Genomic DNA, 19,787 nt, shown 5'->3' with positions numbered 1-19,787 from the left:
CCTGGGAGCAATCTCTGTTTATGCCAGGGTTTGGGTTACTAACAATGACTGAAAAAGGCTTCTATGAGTATATGTGAAGTTCATGCGAGGACCTAATTATGCCTGTGCTTTATAATGCCTCACTTTCAACATTTGATTATGATGTTTCCCTTCTCACTTAGAACTGTAATGCGCCTTGCCCATTATCTTGATCATTACTGAGCAAGCATTTCCGAAGATTAAAAGAGTAGTAATAGATGAAAATTGTTCTCACTGCTGTTAGTCACTCTAATTTTATGTTTAATTGGGGAAGATAATGCTTTTCTATTTCAGCTTTCTATTCATAATTGTTGCCCCATGAATGCAATATGGTTTTTGACACTTTATGTAAGCAGCACAGATTTTGTATTCTATATTTATTTAAGCAACTCTCAGAACCTGTTGCTGCATAAAGAAGCTCCATTTGTAGTCTCCAAAGTTCACCTCTGAATTTTGAAATTAATTTCTGAGTGTTTTTCCACAAAAGTCTCTTAGTGAAATTGTCATTCAGATTGATGTTAGTGAAGCACATCAAGAAATTATGACCACCCCCCCCCCAAAAAAAAAGAAATAATGACTAGATGAGACTCTGAATAAGCTATTCCAGGATAATTTTCTCAAAAATCTTTGAGCTAAAAGCATATTATTTTTAGAACTTAGTAACATGAAGCTAATATTTAATCATGGAGGATAAGATGTTATTGGGGATAGAAGCCATAAATGAAGGGAGGATTGCAGTTAATTTTTTCCACTTCAAGAGATTCCAACTCTGAATCATCAGAATGCTTTGGTGAATATTTTTTAAAAAGGAAAGAAAGAGAAACAAATGAAAGAAATAAAAAAAAAGAGAAGATTTAGAGATTCCACTAAGAAAATTCTGATTTGGGGGAAGTAGTCAGGTTCTCCAGAGAAACAGAGCCAATTTTAAGGAATTGGCTCACATGATCAGAGAGGCTGGCAAATCCAAAATCTGTAAGGTGAACCAATAGACTCAGGGAAGAGCCATGTTGCAGTTCAAGTTCAAAGACTGTCTTTTGGCAAAATCCCATCTTTAGTGGAGGTCAGTTTTTGTTCTAGTAAGACCTTCAGTTGATTGAATGAGGCCCACTCACATACAACAGAGGTAATGTGCTTTACACAAAGTCCACTGATTTAAATGTCAATGTCAGCCAAAAATAAAACACCCTCAGAAGAACCTGCAGAATATTTGACCAAATATCTGGGTAACGTGGCCTACCCAAATTGACACAAAAAGGAACCATCACGAATTCACCCATGGCAAGTTGGCACCTATATGCATCTCCTAAACCACAGTTCATTTCTGAATAAAGATAATAACAGGGTCATACATCTGCCTAACATGACACAACTTTCCTGCATACCACTGAAAATGACTAAACCTGCCCAAAGAAAGGATATCACCCTTCCCATGAGTGATGTTTATTCTTCTCTTTGATATCCTGCAACTCAAATGCTATGATATAAAATGATCAATACTTGAATATCCTTCCTATATAATAAAGAGCTAATATGCTAATTAGACCCAACAGCTGAACAACAGTTCGGATGACCTTCCGGATGGAGCTGGGGCTGTGAGGGTGGGCTGAGGCTGCGAGGGGCTGCGAGGGCTGGCCAAGGCAGCCAGGGCTGTGAGGGCCGAGCCCCTTGCATGAATAATATAAAGTCAATGCATTTATTGTTACATAAGAGGGCACAAGAGGACAGAAAACAAAGATATTATAAACACATACACACAAATGCACAGAAACAAACATTAACTACCACATAAAGAAATACTCATAACAACAGTAGTCTGTGTTACTGTAACTAGTCATGTGGTCACAGCTGGTTTTCACCTCAGCAAGCGTTTCAGCTGGTCATGATTATTTACCTGATGGGTTGACCCACACAGAAAGAACAAAAAACCTTAGGTGATTTTATTTCAATGGAGAAGGGAACAAATTTGGCTTGTACAAACCTTGGCTATTCTAAAGGTGGGTGTTTGGAAATATCATTATCTTTTTAAGAATGATTAATGTTGTTTTTATTGATGCATCACTATTTTAACACACTAGAAAACAGTACATTAATTGATGTTCTTGTAAGGATACTGTATTTTTTTAAAACGATCAATCTTGCTTTAATTGTAAAGATTACTTAATGTGTGGTATATGCTTTATGTGCATAAGTCATGTGAAGATTTGGAATTTGGAATAACTGTTTGAATTAATTCCTTTTGTGGGTAAATAATAATATGACTGATCTCCTGGATAAAGAAGGACAATATTCTTTTTTAAAATATATTTTACTGATTTATTACAGAGAGGAAGGGAGAGAGATAGAGAATTAGAAACATTGATGAGAGAGAAACATCGATCAGCTGCCTCCTGCACACCTCCTACTGGGGATGTGCCCGCAACCAAGGTACATGCCCTTGACTGGAATCGAACCTGGGACCTTTCAGTCCGCAGGCTGACACTCTATCCACTGAGCCAAACTGGTTACGGCAAGGACAATATTCTTGATGTATCTGGATAGCAGTATTTATGATTAGGTAAGACATTTATTTATTGATTACTGGGATTCCATTGACTCAGTGGCTTTGTCACCAAAATCCTGGCTAGATGGAAAGAGAAATAGGGAAGAGAGAGAAAGATGAGAGAGAGAGAGAATAAAGAGAGGAGAGCCTCTTCTTCAGACTGAAATATGAGCATTGGCAGCATTATTTTTTCCTTAAAATTGAATAGAGTTTCAGCTGATCCTGAATGTTTCTACAAATGTTTATGAAGTCATCTCTATCAAATTTTTAGTTCTCTTCTTCTTCATTTCTATCATCAGCACCAATGGATGCATTTGTTTTTAAAGAAAAATTGACACTTTTAGTCACTATCCAAGAATGACTTCAATGACCCTAAATAGAGAACAAGAAACTGAGGCCTTATAAAGAAACTCAGTAGTCCCTTAGGTTTACTTTCATCCAAAATACTTATATCTCTCCAATATACATGAGACAGAAATTAAATGGGACACAAAATATATGTACCCAGTACATTGAATAGATTAGCACAGAAAAATATGCTAATACACTGGAATAAGAAACAAATCCATACTTTCAGCAATATACATTAAGCCACAAACATGCAACATGATTGTGTTAAGTGCTAGCGATGCAACAGTTAATTAAATAGAGTCATGTTCTCATAATGCTTATAATTCATTCATCACTCCTGCAACAGAGCTGCATTGCGCACATCTGTTGTGAGAAAGGGATTCTGTTAGCAGAGAGGAAGCTAGTAAACACATACTATACACCTAGCACAATAGTAGCAAAGATGGTGGTGCTCGAAAGAAAAAGTCTCAGATCCTGTTTATATCAAGGGGATCTGACCTGGTCTAGGTGATCACATCCAATGAAGGGACACAAAGCTGACATCTGAAGAACAACATATCCAGTAGGTTAATTGTGGCAAGAATATTCTAGGCAGATGAACAATAAGTGTCAGAATGAGAGGCTGTGTTAGATAAGAGATAGAGGATAGCTATTTACATTTCCCTTATATATGGCATTAATCAAAATATAAGATTATTTCTACTTTTAGTCAACACATGTATTTTATTATGAAGATGCTAAATAATTCAATTATTCATGATCCTGGTTATTTGGAGGGGCACAAAGGAGGGATGAGATTTGGTTAAATTGGAGACATTGTAAGGATGAGAGGAAGAATGTATTAGGTTAGGGGACAAAACTTCTCATTTAAGAAACAGTGATCTCCAAGCCCTTGCCTGCCTCAGATGGCAGAATGTAGGCCTCTGTGCCTCACTCAAAAGCAAATTCCCAGCAAGGTGTGTGAGTTGTATGCATCCTTGCTGACCCGTTTTATGACCCAGAACGGGAGTCTCAGTTCTATTGTGAAACCACGTGATTTTGAATTAAACTGAATTTCAGGTAAATTTAACCCAGCAATATATTTCTACTGTAAACAGGCTTCTAAAATTCTCATTGTAGTAGTTATTTTTAAGCATATTTAAAATTGTATTGCCAAGGTATTAACTATCCTATTACTTACAAAAGTAGGCCATGGTAGATATCAAAAGAGCACCACTTCAAGAGCAAAGTTTCTCAAAAGTATTGAACAGAACATTTATTTTTCTGGTTAAAAGCGCTGGTCTAATTACACCTCCATTACGACTGCATTCCCTCTCTTGCGTTCAACCCAGAACTCTGTGCTTCAAGTCCAGCCTCCCCTGCAGCCAGCTTTTTCAAAGAAGGAACTTGTGAGGTTGTGACCTGTAGTTACTGGAAAGCATGATTATTTCTTAACTTTGAAGCTCAGTCCATCTTCACTGAAAAGCCATCAAGTTCTTGCTAGCAGCTAAGGGCTACCAGTTTTTAATTCATGCTTACCTCTACACGTTAGCGAGCCTCCTTATCTAGAGTGGTCTTCTGCTGGCCCTGGCAGAAGAATCCTTTTACTGGCATTTTCCCTAGTGCTAGCACCTATCTTAATATCCTTTTTTGAGAGAGAGAGAGAGATGCAATGTCTCCATTACTCTTGATCCCATGTCTTTTCTGCCCTATCTGAAAAGGAGGGTACTTAGATGTCTATGCCAACCCCACTGCTCCTGCCTCTAGCAAGTTTACACGTAACTTCCTTATATTTAATAGAGTTGACACCATTTTTGTTAACCCAGCTCATATTCACTTGCTGACAGAGGTTACTTTAAAAAAAAAGTTTGGGGGCAACTTTAGAATTTGACTAGTCTGCAATACATACGTGTTTAGATATGCTCTGTGCAGGTTAACATAGTAAGTAGTAATCAGTCAGTTTTATCCAAGGGGAAGTTAACAGACTCTGATAGAGCTACTCTTTATAGAAGTAAGGGGAGAGAGGGTCTGAATAGGGTTAGAATGAAAGGATGTTTCTGAAATAACTGTTCAAAATGAAGGGATTAGAGATGAACATAAAACTTACTTCACAATATACTTGTGACTTGTGATCAAGATGTTTCGATAAGAGAAATATGTAACTTGCATGCTTTACCGCAGAATTTTGAGAATGTCCACCCAACCCCCATAGATAGTCATTTTCTTGCCAAGCCTGGAGATTGATCCAAGTGACCTTTTCCAGGGATTTAAAAAGCCTTCACGTCCCAGATACCACTCATTTTTAATAAAGGCAAAGTTATTAAAGAATAATAATCAATGCCAAGATTAAATATTTAAGCTATGTAGGTTAATTAATTTGCTTCCTCTTTCTTTGTGTGAATGTGTGCCTGATATTCATTTTTTTTCCTCATCTTTAAATGAAAAGGTAGAACTTGCCATTGGATCTGGAGGTTTACATGGAAATTAGTCAGAACTGGCCTTTTATGATACTGAGTGTGTGTGGTGTGTGTGTGTGTGTGTGTGTGTGTGTGTATACATATGTGGGGAAGGAATCATTGTTATCATTTTCTTGTAGACAAATAACTGTATCAGTTCTCTTTAATGTAAATAACTTTTAATGATTAGGCTTGATATACAAATAGATGACTTCATTTCCTGGGTGAAGCACATCTTCACTAGAGGCTAGCACTGCCCTTGAACAGCCAAGGACAGAGAGCTGAGATCAAGAATTCGCAGTAGAACCCTGAGGGGAACAAGCAAAATCACACACTTCCTGGACAGTTTATGCTGATGCTGGAGAAATTGTCATAGTGCTAAGGCAAAGATGAGAGGAAAATATGGTACTCCTTGCTCTTTGAGGGGTTTCATTTCTCTAGTTACTTGGTTGGTTGGTTAATGTTTGGCTAGTAGTTAGTTTTGGGCTTAAGACTACCATGCAGGGGAGTGCAAGCAGGCATAACAGATTTTTCGATGTTACAACAGCCCAGTTAGATTGATGTAGGGTGCCAAGATTTAGTAAACAAATAGACCAGAAAAAAATAAGATTCCAAACACTGGTGTTGAAATATAAAAAATGAAAGTGAGGAAATATAGCAATGTACAATAAGAAATTTCTAAGAAATATAATCTATTTTCTTTGTACAATTTAACCCAAAAGAGAAATTAAAATTTCTTATGAAAATCAAACTTGAAGTCTATAAAGGTGTCTAGATAGTAAAGAGTGTGCTTGACTTAATTAAAAAGCTTTCAACAACTATACTTTAGTTTTCTCATCTGTAAAATGAAGATAATAATAATGCTCACATCATAGGATTGTTCTGTTGACTGAGTGAATTGTTATTTCTATTAAAGCATACTTTGAAATGCTGTCACGTAATGTTAAATAATACATGTATAAATACATATGGATAGATTATAAAACCACACACTAAAGAGAATATCTGAAATCAACACAAACTCAGTTAGAAGTCAACCCCATGGTGCTAACTTTTTTGAAAGACACATGATTTCTAAGATGTAACAAAATTTAGGGACTGTATACATGTAATGTTGTTGATGTTGATGATGAGGAGGAGGCTAGTGATGATGATGAGAAATAAAATAAGTTGCCATTTATGAGTATCTACCATGTGTTAGATCTGCTGTAGAAACATTACATATGAAATAATTTATTGGTTTTTGAAAGGTTGGCCTTTATTGAGGGATTTTTAGGTCCAAATCTCCTTAATAAACATTATTGTTGAAACACTTAGATCCCAATAGAAACTCTGCTCTCAAAGACCTCAGTGACATTGGAGAGAGATGATATGAACTGGGACAAGTTAAATATCAACTAAATTTTGCTATAGCTCCAAACTTCTGCAGCTCCGTCCCTTTGATTGAAGAGTAGTGCTATTTTTGAACTCAGTCAACCAGGAAAAATATCCATCTTAACATGTTCCCTTTGAAACCTAAATCAAAAGTATAGAATGTCATACACATTTAATGGCAAAGCTCAAAATAACCATTTGTCTCACTATGCCTTTACATGACTTTTTGGTAACTCATTATTTCAGCTTTACATTTTCACCCTCATGATACAAAATTCTGAAGCCAGAAACTTTGCATTTATATGTGAGTCAATGTCTGAATTTAAATCATCTAAAATACAATGATCTCATCTGTAACATATCAATTGGGTAATTTTTCATTTATAAAGCCATGTAAATAATGTAAATTACTGAACTAATTTATTATATAATATATATTAATATATTATATTATATTATAAAAAATATATATATTTTATTGATTTTTTACAGAGAGGAAGGGAGAGAGATAGAGAGTTAGAAACATCGATCAGCTGCCTCCTGCACATCTCCTACTGGGGATGTGCCCGCAACCCAGGCACATGCCCTTGACTGGAATCGAACCTGGGACCCCTCAGTCCGCAGGCCGACGCTCTATCCACTGAGCCAAACGGGTTTCGGCGTATTATATTCTTCATTTCAGCTAAGTGATGCAGTTCTGAGCATTACTGAAATGTAAATGGATACGAGACATGCAAAAGAAAGTTGCAGCAGTTTTACTGTCTAGAGTGTGTTTTTCTTGAAAAACAAACAAATGAACAAACAAAAGGCATAAGCTAGACTCTGGATTCATAGCATGTGTTCTGCTGCCAAAGAGCTCCATTGTTATTTGTCCCAGACTTAACTAAGGGTGCGGAATTGAAAGATTCACCTATTTCCACTATCCTTTACCTTATTAATATTAACAGCTGTGGTTTTTTTATGTTTTTAATCAGCCAATTATTAAAAGTCTTAACTACATAAAAAGAAGGATCAGAGTCTAATCAATTTATCACTAAAAAACAGTAAAATCTAAATAATAAAGTCTGTTACTTAACTCTTTAGCAAATTGAACTATCGGTGGGTGTTATGATAATAATTCTTATCTAAAATTTCATTCTTGCATCTGATTTAATCAGCAAACTGGCAGATGACATCTGGCCAAAGGAAGGAAAACCATAGCTTAGGACTGAGGATTCCTAAAAATGGGTTATTAAAAATTTAATCCGTGGTATTAAAATGAAAGAATTTTTTTTAAGTGTTTGATTGTAGAGCAGCCAAATTTTTAACTCTAGAATGCAAAAAAGGAAGATGTAAACATTCCATAAGGCATGCTTTTCCTGAAGGCCAGTGGAAGAATCTGGCAGGTGCGCCTGTGTGTTCACAGTGCAGATGTTCTTGTCAGCATAGTATTGTTTTATAATCATTTTGTTTTATAATTGCTGACATACCTGTTTGTTCATTGTAAACGCTAACACAGTGCATAGTGGTTTATATTTCCTTTCTTCTTTTCTTCCCTTTCCCCTTTCATTCTCTCCTCCCTTCTTTCCCTCCGTTTAGAAGCAGGTTTATAGTTACCTAGTCGGACCTCTACTCTCTTGCTTCTGAGCACTGTAGCACTCTGTTCTGTGCACTCACTCCTTTTTACCCTTCCTGTCTCCCAGTGAAGACTCCCAAACTGCCTCTAACTCTAGGCTGGTCCAGTGGCTGGATGTAGTGTCCCACAGTAAAGGAATCTAAGTAAAATTTAACTGCCTGTGGGAAAATAAACTTTACTCAAAAAATATTTAATTTTTTAGGGCCAACTATGTGCCAGATATTCTTCCAGGAGCTAAAGATGGTGAACAGGAAAGACAGAATTCCTGTCTCTTGAAATTTATATTTGACTAGGTTGCTTAGAGGATGCGAACTTTGAGCAAACTCTCATTTGTATTGCCCATGGTGTGTTTTTTTTTAATTCAATTTAAAGCACTTTCTAAAATTATAACATGTTTTTCAGTTTTAGCATCCATTTACTTTGGAAACTGAATTTAACTTTATGTTTCATTGATTAAATTAATATTAATTGAGGGATTATAATAACCATGCTCTAACTGGAATGATGTAGTCTTAGATATAAAAAACTGTCTGTGTATAAATTATATATATCCTATGTAATAAAAGGCTAATATGCAAATTGTTCCCTCAACCCCTCCCTCAGCTGGCCCCACCCCTGATAAACGCCCCACCCCAATTAGGGGTGGGGCCAAGCCACCAACAGCCCATGGCTTCTCCCTGCCGGCTGGCCTGGCCCCATCAGCCCAGATCGGAGTGGGCCGGCCGGACCCCACCTGTTCATGAATTCATACACGGAACCTCTAGTATGTATTTAATTTTTAGGAAGTATTTTTCTTTTAATTGTGTAATCTTCATTAAATTATTTTACTTTTTCTAAGTTCAAGTTTTCTTATATGTTAATGTGGATAATAAGCTCTATTTGACGGTGTTAGTATGATGATTAGAAATATTGAATAAAAAAATCTTGAAAAATATCTGGAGCAGAGGCCAGCAAAATAAGTTCCGTGGACCAAATCCAGCCTGCCCCTTGCTTTTGCAAATACAGTTCAATTGGAACACAGCCAAGCGTATTCATTTGTGTACTGGCTACAGCTAATTTCATGTCACAAAGACAGAGCAGTCGTTTTACTCTGCTCTTCAAAGGAGACGTTTTCTGGCCTGTGGTCTACAGAATAACGGATACTTCATAAATGGTAATTTTTACTTGTTTTGCATAGACCAGCACTTTCTAATAGAAACATAAGAGCCACATTTTAAATTTTCTAGCAGATACATTTTAAGGAATGAAATAAACAAGTTAAATTAACTTAATAGTGTTATTTAACCTAATATTATAGTTTTAATATGTAAAATATTTCAATATATAATCAATATAAGTATTTTTACATTTTTTCGTATTAATTTTAAAAAACCCGGTATGTGTTACCAAAAGATGAACCCATGAGACCCAAAGGGGTAAAGAATTATAAATTTATTAAGTCATCTGTAAACCAAGATGGGCTAAGCCCCAAAATGGTGCCAGCACCCAGGGGCAGAGAGTCAGGGATTTTAAAGGACTCTGGGCATGCTTTTTCTAGGCAGAAAAGTCTCTGGGCAGGTCTGGATCATACAGAGATCCGGAGGGGAAGGATAATGGTCTTAGCAAGAGGAGTGTGGTCTAAGCGAAAGGGAATGTGGGTTGTAAAGTGGTCTAAAGGTCAGTTCCCAGGGGATTATTTGATCAGACCTAACAGTATGTATCTAACATTTACTGCACATCTCAATTTGGATGCTGGATTTTCATTAGAAATGAAAATTTTCACCTGTGGCTAGTGGCTACTATATTGGACCGAGCCATTTTAGACAATAGGGGATTTTACTATTTTTATTAAAAATAACAATGATAGCTACCATCAACTGGCACTTAGTATGTCACAAAATCTAAACAGACTTGGAATCTAGGTACTAAAGTTAACAATGTAACTTGCCAAGGGTGCACAGCTAGTAGGTACCCAAGATTTTGCCTTTTCTCTTCTTTTCTCCAAAGATAAAACTCTGGTTTATCTACTACATCCTAAAACACACTCTGCTTTATTTGTACTGAAAAATATTCAGGAAAAAATATTAACCACATATTTCCCAGCTGTGTATCATCTTTGTAGAGCACTGTATTTGGCATCTCAGATTTTTCAGTTTTGTTTTTTGTTGTTTTGTGTTGTTTTGTTTTGTTTTTGAAAAGACCAGTTACAGACCTTTTATATATGCCATCTATTTCCAACGGATTCTCTTGTCTATTGTAACTGTCTGCCAGTCACTGTCCTATCCATCTTCCTCAACCCATGGAATGGCTCCAGACCCAATGCCATTGCTGATCATTGGCCTTGCCTTCTTCTCTGGTTCAGCTTCATCTGGGGTGAAGGTGAAGGAGTGAGGAGGCTGGGCTGGGAGTGGGGGGTGGAGGGGGCTGGTATTGTCTTCTTACTTCTCCCATTTTTCGTACTTTGGTTTGAAAAGTGTGGTCTTTTCTAAACAATGCCAGTTAATCAAGGTTACATTACTAACCTGCAGGGAACCGATCTATCACTGTTTGGAATACAGCCATAAAGTCCTTTATTCTTTATAGTCACTTTTATTTGTTTTTGTTTGCTAAATGGCTGTTTATTTGATAGGAAATGGTGTGTGCTTTTTAATTTTTATTATTATTATTAGTATTAAGAGCCATTTCTTAGTCCTAAACATTATGAAATCTAAATTCTAGAGGCCTAAAGTTCAAGCTAATTTTACTCAGATATTAACTTCTAAACACTTCAAGTATAAATAACATTATATTCTTATCAATTTATATCCCCTTGTTTAAAAATCTTTAGTAGACCCTCGTTTGCCCTCTAGATAAGGGGCAAGTAAACTCTTTTAAGTGGCATTAAAACTGAATCCTTTACCATTTCAGTTAACCCAAAGAATATTTAGTTCCTTAAAGGCATCAACTTCTCTGACATGCCTGACCTTTTTTTAAAATGTTTTTATTGAATTTTTTAGAGAGTGAGGAAGGGAGAGGAGAGAGAGAGAGAGAGAAACATCCATGTGAGAAGCATCAGTCAGCTGCCTCCTGCACACCCCCTACTGGGGAGCAAGCCTGCAACCAGGGCATGTGACCTGACCAGGAATCAAACCAGCTACCTTTTGGTGTGTGGGATAATGCTCAACCAACTGAGCCACACCAGTCAGGGCATGTATGAACTTTTACATTGGCTGCCCCTACTGCTAGGTTCATTGATTTCCCACCATCTCCCCTCCATCCCATTTACCTAGGGTCTGTTTTACTCACACTGGTCAACTCAAGAGTTTCTTCCTCTGTAACTACCCACCAATCCCAAAAACATGTTGGGCATTTGACCTTGGTTCACACACAAGTGCACCCTCAAGTAAAACTTGTTATCCTGTGTCATCATTGGCTGTATCCCCTGCTAGATATAACCCCAAGGAGAGGGTGTATCTTATTCCTATTGTACCTCAAGTCTATGTTAGAGCCCAGAGCCAAACAACAAAGCAAAACTTCCATAAATATGTATTGAGTCAATTAAACTGTTTGTCTTTGATGTACAGAAAAAGTTCTTTTGTATATAATAATTATATCCTACTTGTGGGCTTCCTACATGCGCTCGAATGTACTAAAATAAATTTTGTTTATTAAAAGTGTTTAAAATTTAATGATATAAACACTCTGTAGTTTACAGGATAGTACTTCTTACTAAAATTTTATTAATTGAAATGTTTGCACCCAATAAGGATTTTTAGTTTCTTTTACTCTGCACAAAATGCAGTATCCATGAGAAAAAAAGAATAGCATTTTTTGTTGTTGTTAACATATTTTCTTTTCTCTGTAGCTATTGTTCATATTTTCTAGCATACTTATTACTTTATTATATTCCGGGCAGAGAAAATGAAAACAAGAACTGGAGAGAACACAGTGAGTGGCTTTTTGTTGGTTTGTGAAAAGGCATTTAAAGATAGTTCTTCACCTGTGTTGGAACACAGCAGCATCCTTTTGAAAAGTTGATATAAGCTATAGGCTCTCTCTCTCTCTCTCTCCTCCTTTAGAGAAAAATGTTCAAATGCATATATGCTCTCAAATTTTGCCTACAATTTCAGGACTCTTGTGTTTCATTTGAGAAAAATAGGTTAACAAACCCTTGGCTAAAATTAGCTGCCCCAAAACGTGGACTCAGCTGAGAGATGAAAAGACAAGAGTGCTAAGGATTGTCAAGAAGAAAAGTATGCACAGTGCGTTATAATCTCTTTGAAATACTTCCTACCTTAAATATTCCATAACAAGAAGGCTTGAATTGTTTGAAATCAAAACACTTCCACTCATTCACTTATTCACCCATTCAATTAAGAAACATTTATTTGGTTCCCACTTTGTACCAAGAACTGTGCTAGGAACTGAGGCAGTGCAGGGAGGTGCCATTGTGGAAGAACAAATATTATTTTAAACTAGGCAATTCTGTGTTTCTCACATAAACCAGAAAAACATGCTAGAAATAAGGTAAACAAATCCATTTGTTCAAAAATTTCTGCTTACAATGCACTAACTTTATAACCAGTAACCATTTTTTTCATTATTACTATTGATATTACGTGTAAATAAATGAACTTTTTAATGAATTTTAGAACCATAAAATATAATTAAATTATAGTAAAAGTAAATTACTATAATAAAAGTTATTAATGTAACATATAATCAATGCAGTGCAGTAATAATACTGTAAGGTTATGGTTTTTAAGCATCATAATAGTGTCCAAAATAAGATGAATATTTTCAGAGAATTTTCATGAAAAACATTGCATTCGTTGATTCCTCTGAAATTACTTATCTACATAGGGAAGTCTCCAATTAAGATAACAGTATGCAGATCCAGTGAAACTCAGGTGGGGTTGGAGGCAATTTAATTCTCTTGCCATGCATTGTGACTCAGCCTTGTGTCTGTTTCCCTAGTAACATGGAAGTCTTTCACAATGAGACACAAGGGGAGACTTTGATCAAATCAATGTAGAAGTAATTGTGGCCTCAAGTAAACTGCAGTGAAATCACAACAAACTTTTATTTATTATCCATCAGAAAACCCGAGAGAGTGTGCATAAACAGTCACCCTGGAAATGAGGACACAGAACTAGGAGCATATGGCATTGGTATCCTTCGTACTTGGGGTGACACTAGACACTAATTATGATCCACGTGCAGGTGTGGCTGAAAGACCTATTTGTGAACAAGGGCCTTTTCATTCAGCACATGCCATGATGATTCTTTTGATTTGCAGCTGCAACTGCTATTCACAGAACATGCTGTTTAAAGGGCATCCATTTAGATGTGAAGTTGGTCCCAAATCTTTGCACAAAAGAGCCACCTAGTTCCTGCATGTGCCATGTCCTTTGGTCTGACTGTTTTGAGTTATCCTAACTTCCTACACCTACATCATACTTTTGAGAGTATATACAGTGCTTTCCCCAAGTATTCTACTCTTTACTAATGCTGAAACTGACGAGAGTGTGATTTTATGAAAGCCATTTAAATTCTGGGCATTTGTTATCTCTTCATCTATCCATTCATTCATAAAATATTAAAGACCCATGTCTCCGTCACTTTCCATAAACTATATGCTAAGGATATAAGGATAGAGCAGGAAGAACACAAATACCTTCCCTGGTCCTGTTTTTGAGTGTTCCAAACTTGCTAGTTGATTTCAAGATAACTTTTGAAAGGGCTAATAGAATTGTTCAGTAAACCAGCTGTGCTCTTAGGACAAGATCATATCACATGATAATATTGAAATGTGAACATGACCACAACCTCAGGTATTGTCCACCTTCTATGTCATGTCGCTATGGATACAACATTGATGTCATCTGTCCTCTAGTTTTTAACTAGTGCTTTGTTTCTCAATCCATTCTTCCAGAAATACCACAATTTTTTCTTTATATTGACACCTTCTGTTTTCTACCATTTTATTTCCTGTATTAAAGTATAAGTGTCTTTATACTTTAGGCAAGGGCTTTGTTTATTTATCTTGTTTCCCTTGCTAAACCTCGCACAGCATCCGATATTTACACATGCATGTATAAAACTCCTTGCCATGCCATTCTCACAGGACTATGTTCCTGTGCTGAGCCTCTGCTCTTGCTCTTCCCAATGCCTGAAACACTTGCCCCGGCCATATCTCCAAGGCTCACTCCCTCAGCCCTTTACTTGGCTCACGCCTCACCTTACTAGAAAGGCTTACTCTAACCACTCAACTTCAGTTAGAAACTCCACAGCTCTGCTGTCCCCCCACTGACCGTCCTTCCCATTCTCCTTACCAGGCTTGATTGTTCTTTGTAGCACTTACCACATCTGTCACATTTATCACCTCTTCAACAACCAAAAGCCCTGTGAAGACAAAACATTGTCTATTTCATTCCCATTCCCTGGAACAGAGCCTAGAACCTCGAGGGATTCTCAATATTTGTTGAATGGAGAAGGAATGAGTGACGGAAGGAAGGAATGTTATAAATCCATGCATATCATATATTGGGAAACAAAGCATAGAAATAGGATTGTTTATTATATGATACTGGTAATATGTGACAAGTGCCTCTAGATCAGCGGTTCTCAACCTGTGGGTCACGACCCCATTGGGGGTCGAATGACCCTTTCACAGGGGTCGCCTAAATACATCCCGCATATCAGATATTTACATTACGATTCATAACAGTACCAAAATTACAGTTATGAAGTAGCAATGAAAATAATTGTATGGTTGGGGGTCACTACAACATGAGGAACTGTATTAAAAGGTCGAGGCATTAGGAAGGTTGAGAACCACTGCTCTAGATGCTCTGGTAAGTGTCCCTCTGGGGTGATGACACCGCTCACTATAGCAAAAACACTTTTGACAACTGTTAACTTAATGTGATGCATTAATTGTATAACTGCTGAGAGAGTGAGAGATGCATCAGCTCATCACTGGTATAACAGCAGAACCTTGCATAGCTGAAAATATTTCCAAAATTTTACTATATCACCTTAGTCTTCTTTCATTAGTGAGACCATTGCATTGGCAATTGCAAGCTGATGCCAGGCACATCTTGCTAAACCAGAGTAGAGCTGGTAGTAGTTCCAATTCCATGTGGCCTGATTGCTTTCCTCCATGTTTAAGCCTCATTGCCAACAAAAGTGCTCAAATCCCATGTGGCAATTGGTCAGACGGATCCTGTAAATTTTTCAATGACTCTGTCTAATCCTGCATTCAATCCATCTTCCTTTTCCCTCTGTTGTCAGCAGATGTCTATACACTAATGGTGATGCTTATTTACCCACAGGCCAAGCCAGAAGCTGGGGTATCATCCTTGACTCCCCTCTTCACTCCCCAAGTCCTGGTATGCAAAATGCCAAGTCAGATCTGTCTTGAAAGTGTCCCTTTCTTCTAATCCCTACTGATATTAAGTTAGTGTAACCCACCATCACCTCTTCATATGTTTTCCTACCTCTAGTCTTGTGTCTCTCCAACGCATTGTCCTAACACAGTGGTCAGCAAACTGCGGCTCGCGAGCCACATGCGTCTCTTTGACCCCTTGAGTGTGGCTCCTCCACAAAATACCACGTGTGGGCGCGCACGTACAGTGCGATTGAAACTTCGTGGTCCATGCACGGAAGTCGGTATTTTGTGGAAGAGCCACACTCAAGGGGCCAAAGAGCCGCATGTGGCTCGCGAGCCGCAGTTTGCCGACCACTGTACTAACAGAATACAAATGCAAATCTACTCTGACTTCTCATTATCTTCAGAATAAAGCAAATTGTTCATCATGGCAGGAAAGGCCATTCATGAATAGACACCTGCTTCATTTCCAAGCTCCCCAACCCCTTTGAGCTCCAGGCATGCTGGGTCAGCTGGGAAACCCCCAAAGAAGTTTCGCTCCTCTTGACTCTACACTTACACATGCTACTCTCTATACTTCATAGAACGTTTCTCCCATTTTAGTAGGGGTTTGTCCCCCTTCTAGGTTCAGCTTGAAGTCTATTTTATCCAGAGTTTTCTTGATCCCCTGAGATTGATTTTGTCATGCTGTGATAACTCCTATGGTAGGCACTACCATAGGGCTGAAAATGCTTCCTTCCTTCCGCTCTACCCACTAGTATTTCTGCTGTGCTCAGCACCGTGCCTGGCACATAATAAGTGTTCAGCTTTATTTTTTGAATGAGTAAGACCTTGACTGCAATCAAAGTGTACTTATATGTCTGGCAATGGTATAAGATATGACTCTATATTACATTTACTTAGAAGTCACTTTTGGGAATTCACGGATCCCTGAAAACCATCAGGGAGCTTTAGACTATGTGTACCTGTGTGATTTTAAAATAAAGCATTTCTTTATTTCAAAGCAGCATGTACTAATGAATGCGATCAAGAATTTAATTCCACTATTGGAGAGGCTGAGTATGTTCATAGGAATAGGAAACAAGGTTTATTTAAAGGCATTGCCTGGTACTTTCAGCAGGTGTGAGGCAAACATAATTTTTAACCTCCTTAAATGCAGTTAACAGTGTGGGGAAATCATTGATTAAGATTGCACCTTCGCTTAGGCTCTTCCACCTGAAAAGTGTTAATTGTTGAACGTGTGACAGCAACATAAAATGAAGAATAAATTAATATGTGTAAAACACATTCAGATCTGATACTATGAAATTTTAAAGTGACTTCCCTTAAAGTTAAGTGTTTGACTTAAATCTTATTTTTTAAATTTATATCTTTCCTTAAGTAAATACTTTATCACAGTAATATAAATATTCATTTTTTCTTTAATCACATTTAAAAAAATTAGTATTCAATTTATTAAAGTTGCAATTATTTTAAAAAGTACTAGTTTTTTCATAGGCTTTAAGTGTAGCTCACAAATATATTATTTTCTTTTTCATTTTCAAATTCAGCAGACACTAGCAATCACTTTTAAAGAATTTTTGGCCAAAAATTTACTTGCGTTCTTTTAACAATGTTTTTACTAGTTATTGAATAAAAGTTAACCTTATCTACAACTTTAAAGATAAACCACAATATGTTCTAATTAATTAAACATAAAATAATAAAACAATTGAAGATAGAACTGTATATCCAAGTGATTGAGTTGATTTGGGAGCAATACAAGAAAATACAAAGATTAAAATTGATAAATATAATTATATAAAATTTTAAAAATACGTTTATATATATAATTAGAAAACAAAGTAAAATTAAAACAATGATAAAAATAATAAGAAAGTCAAAGAATGAGAAACATACAACTAATGGGTGATGGAAAAGGGAATGACAGAGAGAACCCTTTTGAGCATTGTTGTTAGTAATGATTATGATGGTACAACAAATATAAACAAACCAGGTTAACTCTTCTAATTCCAATGCTTATTTGATACAGTTTTGCTATTATAGTTATAGAACACATGAAATATGTATTTCTAATTAAAAAATAGTTTAAAAAGAAGTTAATGAAAATAAATTCAAATAAATAAAAATATTTTTAAGTATTAACAAATCACAGTAATAATAATAAATGACACATAGTTGTTGTTTCTTTCATTTTTATTGAGATGTAATTGTCATGAATTGTGTAAGACTAAAATGTAAAACATGTTGATTTGATGCATTTACATATAGCAACTAGAGGCTCAGTGCATGAAATTCGTGCACAGGTAGGGTCTCTAGGCCTGGCCGGCGATCAGGGTCAATTGGGGCCTTCCTTCCCCTGGCTGCTGGCTGCCGGCTCGGGTCTTCCTTTGTTCCTCACCACCCCCTGGTGGTTAGCACACATCATATCGGGCAGTCGAACTCCTAGTCAGTCGAACTCCGGAGGGGACAGTTTACATATTAACCTTTTATTATATAGGATGTATTTACCACTATAGCTGGAGCTAGCATCTCCGTCATATCACATAATTATAATTTTATTTTGTCATGAGAACAATTAAAACCTAGTCTTTTAGCAATGTTTAAGTTTCTAATATAGTATATTAGTATATTGTTTTGTAAAATCACTATACTGTGTATTAGCTCTCCAGAACTTATTTATCTATTAATTGCAAGTTTGTACTCTTTTAAAAAATATATATATTTTTATTGATTTCAGAGAGGGAGGGAGAGGAAGAGAGAGATAGACACGTCAATGATGAGAATCATTGATTCATTGCTTCCTGCATGACACCCACTAGGGACCAAGCCCACAACCCAGGCAGGTGCCCTGAACAGGAATCGAACCACGACTTCCTTGCTCATAGGTTGACACTCAGCCACTGAGCCACATCAGCTGGACAAGCAGGTTTGTACTCTTAAGCAAGCTTCTCCAGTTCCCCTACCACTCAGCTCCTGGTGACCATCTTTCTTCTCTTGGTTTTTATGTGTTTGGCATTTTTAGATTCCTCATATAAGTTATAGCATACAATATTTATCTTTCTCTGTCTGACTTATCTTACTTAATAAAATGCCCTCAAGCTACAACCACATTTCACAAATGACTGGATTTCCATCTTTCTCATGTCTGTATAACGTTACATTATATACCCCACCCCCAAACCCACACACATGTCACAACTTCTTTTTTCATAAATCTGTTGATGGATATTTAAGGTGTTTACATTTCTTAGTTATTAGCTATTGTGAATAATGCTGCAAAAGAACATGGGAATACAGATATTTCTTTGAGATCCTGTTTTCATTTCTTTAAATATGTATACACAGAAGTGGAATTGCTGGATCATATGGTAATTTAATTTTTAATTTTTTGAGGAACCTCCATACTGTTTTCCGTAATAGCTGAACTAATTTACATTTTCACCGACAGTGCACAAGGGTTCCCTTTTCTCTTTGTCCTTGCCAACATTTGTTAGTATTGTCTTCTCTATAATAGCCATTCTAACAAGTGTGAGGTGACATTTCACTGTGGTTTTATTTCTCTTTCCCTGATAATCAGTAATGCTGAACATCTTTTCATTACCTGTTAGTCATTTGGATGTTTTCTTTGGAAAAATGTCTATTTAGTTTCTCTGCCTATTTTTTTAAACAGATTGTTTTATTTTTGTTATGTGAGGCCCAGTGTACAAAATTCGTGCATCTGGGGGGCATGTCCCTCAGCCCAGCCTGCACCCTCTCCAATCTGGGACCCCTAGGGGATGTCCAACTGTGAGATTGGGCCTAAACCAGCAGTTAGACATCCCTCTCATAATCCAGGACTGCTGGCTCCCAACCACTTGCCTGCCTGCCTGCCTGATTGCCCTTAATTGCTTCTGCTTGCTAGCCTGATCACCTCCTAACCACTCCCCTGCCAGCCCAATCGCTCCCAACTGCCCTCCCCTGCCAGCCCAATCGCTCCCAACTGCCCTCCCCTGCCAGCCCAATCGTCCCCAACTGCCCTCCCCTGCCGGCCTGCTTGCCCCCAACTGCCCTCCCCTGCTGGCCTGCTTGCTCCCAACTGCCCTCCCCTGCCGGCCCGGTCGC

The 19,787-nt window shown here is 37.2% G+C and overlaps 1 protein-coding gene across 10 annotated transcripts in view; it reads left to right on the top strand.

Moving 5' to 3' along the window:
- GRIA4 (glutamate ionotropic receptor AMPA type subunit 4) overlaps window positions 1-19,787 on the top strand; it is a 433,261-nt gene that overhangs the window by 72,639 nt on the left and 340,835 nt on the right. The window lies entirely within an intron of this gene.

The sequence above is a fragment of the Myotis yumanensis genome, unplaced genomic scaffold, assembly GCF_028538775.1.
Source record: "Myotis yumanensis isolate MYYU_CA2020_CCGP unplaced genomic scaffold, mMyoYum1.0.hap1 SCAF_10, whole genome shotgun sequence".
Lineage (NCBI taxonomy): Eukaryota > Metazoa > Chordata > Mammalia > Chiroptera > Vespertilionidae > Myotis > Myotis yumanensis.
The sequence above is the reverse complement of the archived record's forward strand: the minus strand, read 5'-3'. Positions and strand labels throughout refer to the sequence as shown.